Consider the following 7,829-nt stretch of genomic DNA (forward strand, 5'->3'; position numbering starts at 1 on the left):
GCCCAACGTGAGGCGACCTCCGGCCCGACCCCGACGCCGCTCAGCAGCGACTTCCTGTCCGTCCCCGTCCGCTGAGCGACTCTAGTCTGGACCAGGATCCAGACTCCAGCCTGGACCAGGATCCAGACTCCAGCCTGGACCAGGATCCAGACTCCAGTCTGGACCAGGATCCAGACTCCGCTGAAACATGCTGAAAGGGCAGAAAAGCTCTAATTCCAGGAGATTCCAGCAGTCGGCGACAGTGTTAGTTGCAAAAACTGCCCGAGTCCCAGTAGAACCCAGGAGAACCCAGGAGAACCCATTAGAACCATTCAAACTGCTGAATCACAGTTTAAAGAACCACATTAATCCTGGATCCAGACCAGGATAAGAACCTGGTCTCTGTCTCAGGTTCTTTTGGACCAGACTCTGATTCACATCAATCATCTGTTGATTTGCTTTCAGGGGTTAAAGTTCAGCATCAATCGGCCAATCACAGCTGCTCCTCTGTCATGTGACGGGCTGGACCAATCACGTGACACCTGGTTTACAGAGTTCAGTATGGAGACGACCTGCTGGAGGTCACGTTAGCCCCGCCCAGCTTTATATACAGCCAATGAGAACGCTGTGGGGGGGGACACCACGTTAGCTCCGCCCATCTTTATGTACAGCCAATGGTCTCAAAATGAAGTCAACTTTATTGAACCTTCTGGTCTGAAATACAGTAAAACGACCATGAAAGTTCTCCTGTAGCTGCAGCAAACTGTCCCTGATAGCATGGCTCTGAGGCTAATGCTAGTGAGCTGCAGCGTGGCTCTGAGGCTAATGCTAGTGAGCTGCAGCGTGGCTCTGAGGCTAATGCTAGTTAGCTGCAGCGTGGCTCTGAGGCTAATGCTAGTTAGCTGCAGCGTGGCTCTGAGGCTAATGCTAGCTAGCTGCAGCGTGGCTCTGAGGCTAATGCTAGTTAGCTGCAGCGTGGCTCTGAGGCTAATGCTGGTTAGCTGCAGCGTGGCTCTGAGGCTAATGCTGGTTAGCTGTTGGCAATCAGCAGTTCCCTCCTTTCCGAGCGCCTGTAGATCGGGTTCTAACCGCCTGCTGGCGAGCTGTGTTTTCCCGCAGGAGAAGCTCTCTGATCTCGCCAATGTTGGAAATCTCATGCTGTGTCTAAAAACAAGTAGTGTGCTAATGTAGCTGTGCTAACGTAGCCGTGCTAATGAAGCTGTTCTAATGTAGCTGTGCTAACGTAGCCATGCTAATGAAGCTGTTCTAATGTAGCTGTGCTAATGTAGCTGTGCTAACGTAGCTGTGCTAATGAAGCTGTTCTAATGTAGCTGTGCTAATGTAGCTGTGCTAACGTAGGAGTGCTAATGTAGCTGTGCTAATGTAGCCGTGCTAATGTAGCTGTTCTAATGTAGCTGTGCTAATGTAGCTGTTCTAATGTAGCTGTGCTAATGTAGCTAGGCTAATGTAGCTGTTCTAATGTAGCTGTGCTAATGTAGCTGTTCTAATGTAGCTGTGCTAATGTAGCTAGGCTAATGTAGCTGTGCTAATGTAGCTAGGCTAATGTAGCTGTTCTAATGTAGCTGTTCTAATGTAGCTGTGCTAATGTAGCTGTGCTAACGTAGCCGTGCTAATGAAGCTGTTCTAATGTAGCTGTGCTAATGTAGCTGTGCTAACGTAGCCGTGCTAATGAAGCTGTTCTAATGTAGCTGTGCTAATGTAGCTGTGCTAACGTAGCCGTGCTAATGAAGCTGTTCTAATGTAGCTGTGCTAATGTAGCTGTGCTAACGTAGCCGTGCTAATGTAGCTGTGCTAATGTAGCCGTGCTAATGTAGCTGTTCTAATGTAGCTGTGCTAATGTAGCTGTTCTAATGTAGCTGTGCTAATGTAGCTAGGCTAATGTAGCTGTTCTAATGTAGCTGTGCTAATGTAGCTGTGCTAACGTAGCCACGCTACGGCAACGTCATCATGGAAATTATCGTGTCGACCCGGGTCTGCAATTCACGCTGAAGCCGAGCGGAGGCGAGCCGATTAAAACCCGGGTCGAAATGCTGATTAAACCTGTTCCCCCGCCATGGGGAGCCGGGTACCAGTGGGTTAAATTGGGTTTTTGGCCGGTGGGAAAGTGGCACTAGAGTCAGAGTGTAGAGTTAGACAATATAGAGTCAGAGTGTAGAGTCAGAGGGTAGAGTCAGAGTGTAGAGTTAGAGTGTAGAGTCAGAGTGTAGAGTAAGAGCATAGAGTTAGACAGTATAGAGTCAGAGTGTAGAGTTAGAGTGTAGAGTCAGAGTGTAGAGTCAGAGCATAGAGTTAGACAGTATAGAGTCAGAGTGTAGAGTCAGAGTGTAGAGTCAGAGTGTAGAGTCAGAGCATAGAGTTAGACAGTATAGAGTCAGAGTGTAGAGTCAGAGTGTAGAGTCAGAGCATAGAGTTAGACAGTATAGAGTCAGAGTGTAGAGTCAGAGCATAGAGTTAGACAGTATAGAGTCAGAGTGTAGAGTCAGAGTGTAGAGTCAGAGTGTAGAGTAAGAGCATAGAGTTAGACAGTATAGAGTCAGAGTGTAGAGTCAGAGTGTAGAGTTAGAGTGTAGAGTCAGAGTGTAGAGTTAGAGTGTAGAGTCAGAGTGTAGAGTAAGAGCATAGAGTTAGACAGTATAGAGTCAGAGTGTAGAGTCAGAGTGTAGAGTAAGAGCATAGAGTTAGACAGTATAGAGTCAGAGTGTAGAGTCAGAGTGTAGAGTAAGAGCATAGAGTTAGACAGTATAGAGTCAGAGTGTAGAGTCAGAGTGTAAAGTCAGAGTGTAGAGTAAGAGTGTAGAGTCAGAGTGTAGAGTAAGAGCATAGAGTTAGACAGTATAGAGTCAGAGTGTAGAGTCAGAGTGTAGAGTCAGAGCATAGAGTTAGACAGTATAGAGTCAGAGTGTAGAGTAAGAGCATAGAGTTAGACAGTATAGAGTCAGAGTGTAGAGTCAGAGTGTAGAGTAAGAGTGTAGAGTCAGAGTGTAGAGTCAGAGCATAGAGTTAGACAGTATAGAGTCAGAGTGTAGAGTCAGAGTGTAGAGTAAGAGTGTAGAGTCAGAGTGTAGAGTCAGAGCATAGAGTTAGACAGTATAGAGTCAGAGTGTAGAGTCAGAGTGTAGAGTAAGAGTGTAGAGTCAGAGTGTAGAGTAAGAGCATAGAGTTAGACAGTGTAGAGTCAGAGTGTAGAGTCAGAGTGTAGAGTTAGAGTGTAGAGTCAGAGTGTAGAGTAAGAGCATAGAGTTAGACAGTATAGAGTCAGAGTGTAGAGTCAGAGTGTAGAGTCAGAGTGTAGAGTAAGAGCATAGAGTTAGACAGTATAGAGTCAGAGTGTAGAGTCAGAGTGTAGAGTAAGAGCATAGAGTTAGACAGTATAGAGTCAGAGTGTAAAGTCAGAGTGTAGAGTAAGAGTGTAGAGTCAGAGTGTAGAGTAAGAGCATAGAGTTAGACAGTATACAGTCAGAGTGTAGAGTCAGAGTGTAGAGTCAGAGCATAGAGTTAGACAGTATAGAGTCAGAGTGTAGAGTCAGAGTGTAGAGTAAGAGCATAGAGTTAGACAGTATAGAGTCAGAGTGTAGAGTCAGAGTGTAGAGTAAGAGCACAGAGTTAGACAGTATAGAGTCAGAGTGTAGAGTCAGAGTGTAGAGTAAGAGTGTAGAGTCAGAGTGTAGAGTCAGAGCATAGAGTTAGACAGTATAGAGTCAGAGTGTAGAGTCAGAGTGTAGAGTTAGAGTGTAGAGTCAGAGTGTAGAGTTAGAGTGTAGAGTCAGAGTGTAGAGTAAGAGTGTAGAGTTAGAGTGTAGAGTCAGAGTGTAGAGTCAGAGTGTAGAGTTAGAGTGTAGAGTCAGAGTGTAGAGTTAGAGTGTAGAGTAAGAGTGTAGAGTAAGAGTGTAGAGTTAGAGTGTAGAGTCAGAGTGTAGAGTCAGAGTGTAGAGTTAGAGTGTAGAGTCAGAGTGTAGAGTAAGAGTGTAGAGTCAGAGTGTAGAGTCAGAGCATAGAGTTAGACAGTATAGAGTCAGAGTGTAGAGTCAGAGTGTAGAGTTAGAGTGTAGAGTCAGAGTGTAGAGTTAGAGTGTAGAGTCAGAGTGTAGAGTAAGAGTGTAGAGTTAGAGTGTAGAGTCAGAGTGTAGAGTCAGAGTGTAGAGTTAGAGTGTAGAGTCAGAGTGTAGAGTCAGAGTGTAGAGTTAGAGTGTAGAGTCAGAGTGTAGAGTTAGAGTGTAGAGTCAGAGTGTAGAGTAAGAGCATAGAGTTAGACAGTATAGAGTCAGAGTGTAGAGTCAGAGTGTAGAGTTAGAGTGTAGAGTCAGAGTGTAGAGTAAGAGTGTAGAGTTAGAGTGTAGAGTTAGAGTGTAGAGTCAGAGTCTAGAGTTAGAGTGTAGAGTCAGAGTGTAGAGTTAGAGTGTAGAGTCAGAGTGTAGAGTTAGAGTGTAGAGTTAGAGTGTAGAGTCAGAGTGTAGAGTAAGAGTGTAGAGTCAGAGTGTAGAGTAAGAGCATAGAGTTAGACAGTATAGAGTCAGAGTGTAGAGTCAGAGTGTAGAGTCAGAGTGTAGAGTAAGAGTGTAGAGTCAGAGTGTAGAGTAAGAGTGTAGAGTCAGAGTGTAGAGTAAGAGCATAGAGTTAGACAGTATAGAGTCAGAGTGTAGAGTCAGAGTGTAGACGTAGACGGTGTCGAGGCGGAGCTGCTGCTCACACATGAATTCTTGAAGCCTCACACTCCTCGAAAGGCAACCTGCTGGCAGAGCTGCATACCGCAGGCGTCGGCCACATAAATACATGTAATTACAGCTCACACACACACACACACACACACACACACACACACACACACACACACACACACACACACACACACACACCCTGGAGGAAGTGTGCCGCTGAAGAAAGATGAACAGCAGGACCAACTGTTCAACAGCAATCAGTGTGATTACTACTGGCTACAGTGTGTGTGTGTGTGTGTGTGTGTGTGTGTGTGTGTGTGTGTGTGTGTGTTGCTGGAACCTCATCTCATCAGCAAGGCCCAGAGAAAGACTCCTGCCTCAAAATGAAGGCAGAGGAGTAGAACTGACGGAGAACCCAGTCCTCTGTGGGAGGGGCCTGACGGAGAACCCATCCTCTGTGGGAGGGGCCTGACGGAGAACCCAGTCCTCTGTGGGAGGGGCCTGACGGAGAACCCAGTCCTCTGTGGGAGGGGCCTGACGGAGAACCCAGTCCTCTGTGGGAGGGGCCTGACGGAGAACCCATCCTCTGTGGGAGGGGCCTGACGGAGAACCCATCCTCTGTGGGAGGGGCCTGACGGAGAACCCAGTCCTCTGTGGGAGGGGCCTGACGGAGAACCCAGTCCTCTGTGGGAGGGGCCTGATGGAGAACCCAGTCCTCTGTGGGAGGGGCCTGACGGAGAACCCAGTCCTCTGTGGGAGGGGCCTGAAGGAGAACCCAGTCCTCTGTGGGAGGGGCTTGATGGAGAACGTGGAGGAACGTGGGTTCTGAGAGAACTGACTGGCTGGAAGGAGGTCCAGACCCGCTGGACCCGGTTCCCTGTTGGTTTATTTGGTTTGTTCAGAACCACCAGAAACACAACTTCAGGTAAATGGCTCCCGAAGTGGAACTTTACAAAAACACTGGTCTCCAAGGAAACGGCTTTTCTGAAAAGCTGCTACTGCACATGCTCAGTAGACAGTTTCCTCCACAGCACCATGGTTCTCCTGGTCCTGATCCAGGTTCTCCTGGTCCACGTTCAGGTTCTCCTGGTCCAGTTCTTGGTCTCCTGGTCCAGGTCTTGGTTGTAAGGGTTGTTTGTGGAAGCGGATGTGGTTTTGAAAACGTTGTGGTGTAAAAGTGAAAGAGAACCGCTTCATGACTATTGATGAAAGCTTCCATGGCTCTGAGGCTAATGCTAGGTAGCTAGCTTCCATGGCTCTGAGGCTAATGCTAGGTAGCTAGCTTCCATGGCTCTGAGGCTAATGCTAGGTAGCTAGCTTCCATGGCTCTGAGGCTAATGCTAGGTAGCTAGCTTCCATGGCTCTGAGGCTAATGCTAGGTAGCTAGCTTCCATGGCTCTGAGGCTAATGCTAGGTAGCTAGCTTCCATGGCTCTGAGGCTCATGCTAGTTAGCTAGCTTCCATGGCTCTGAGGCGAATGCTAATAATAATAATAATAATGAATTTTATTTGTCATGCACTTTACATTTGTAAAACAAATCTCAAAGTGCTACAATGGAATTTAAAACAACAGTGACGATTAAAAGTAACAAATACAGGCTAAATCATTAAAAACACTCATACTTACACTCATAAAATGCAACAGAAAACAGTAAAATCATTCAAAAGCTTTCAAAAACAAAAACGTTTTCAGGCAAGATTTAAATGAGTCCACCGACTGTGGTGCCCTCAGGTGGACAGGTAGGGCATTCCACAGTCGGGGTGCTGCAGCCTGAAAAGCCCTGTCCCCCATGGAACACAGTTTGGTTTTGGGGACCTTCAGCAAATTGATGTTGGCGGAGCGGAGGCGTCTGGTCGGGTCATGTGGAGAGAGAAGTTCTTTAAGGTACACTGGTGCACTACCATAGACACACTGATGGGTCAGGAGGCAGATTTTGTATTCCAGCCTGAACCTAACCGGGAGCCAGTGAAGGTTATGGAGAATGGGAGTGATATGGTGTCTTTTTGGCACCCTCATCAGGATCCTGGCAGCACAGTTCTGGATCGACTGAAGCCGTTGAAGGCTTCTTCCAGAGATCCCGATGAGGAGTGCATTGCAGTAGTCCAGCCTGGAGGAGACAAAAGCATGGACCAGCTTCTCAGCAACGGGGAGGGAGAGGAAGGGGCGTAGTTTGGAGATGTTCCGGAGGTGAAAAAATGAGGTCTTACAGATGTGTTGGATATGGAGGTCAAAGGAGAGGGTGGGGTCAAAACGGACACCCAGGTTGGTAACGGCAGTTGTTGGGTTGATTATGTGACCGGCAAATGATAGAACTGTGGAAGGGGAGGACTTGAGTTGATGTGGAGTTCCAATTAATAGAAATTCAGTTTTGGAGCTGTTGAGCTGGAGAAAATTGTCATTCATCCATGCTTTAGTCTCCTCCAGGCAGGCGGTGAGTGATTGAATAGAGAGGGAGGAGGTCCGGTCCAGCCTGACATAGAGCTGAGTATCATCAGCATAGCAATGGTAGGAGACTCCATGCCTGCTGATGATGTGGCCCAAAGGGAGCATGTAGATGGAAAACAGGCTGGGTCCCAGCACTGACCCCTGGGGAACCCCACAGGTGACAGCGTGGGACCTCGACCTGGCTTCCCCAAGGGCCACATACTCAGCCCTACCAGTCAGGTAGGACCGGAACCACTGGAGCACTGTATCTGAAAGACCAATGAAATGCTGGAGTCTGTGGAGGAGGATGGAGTGGTCAACAGTGTCGAAGGCGGCTGAGAGGTCCAGGAGTAACAGGAGTGAAGGAGAATGCTAGTTAGCTAGCTTCCATGGCTCTGAGGCTAATGCTAGTTAGCTAGCTTCCATGGCTCTGAGGCTAATGCTAGGTAGCTAGCTTCCATGGCTCTGAGGCTAATGCTAGTTAGCTAGCTTCCATGGCTCTGAGGCTAATGCTAGTTAGCTAGCTTCCATGGCTCTGAGGCTAATGCTAGTTAGCTAGCTTCCATGGCTCTGAGGCTAATGCTAGTTAGCTAGCTTCCATGGCTCTGAGGCTAATGCTAGTTAGCTAGCTTCCATGGCTCTGAGGCTAATGCTAGTTAGCTAGCTTCCATGGCAGCATCACTCTGTGTTGTTCTGTCTGCTACCATTAATAAATGTGTTTTAAAAAACCCGGTGCTTTTTTTTCAGTT

This window comes from Salarias fasciatus, chromosome 6 (genome assembly GCF_902148845.1).
Source record: "Salarias fasciatus chromosome 6, fSalaFa1.1, whole genome shotgun sequence".
NCBI lineage: Eukaryota > Metazoa > Chordata > Actinopteri > Blenniiformes > Blenniidae > Salarias > Salarias fasciatus.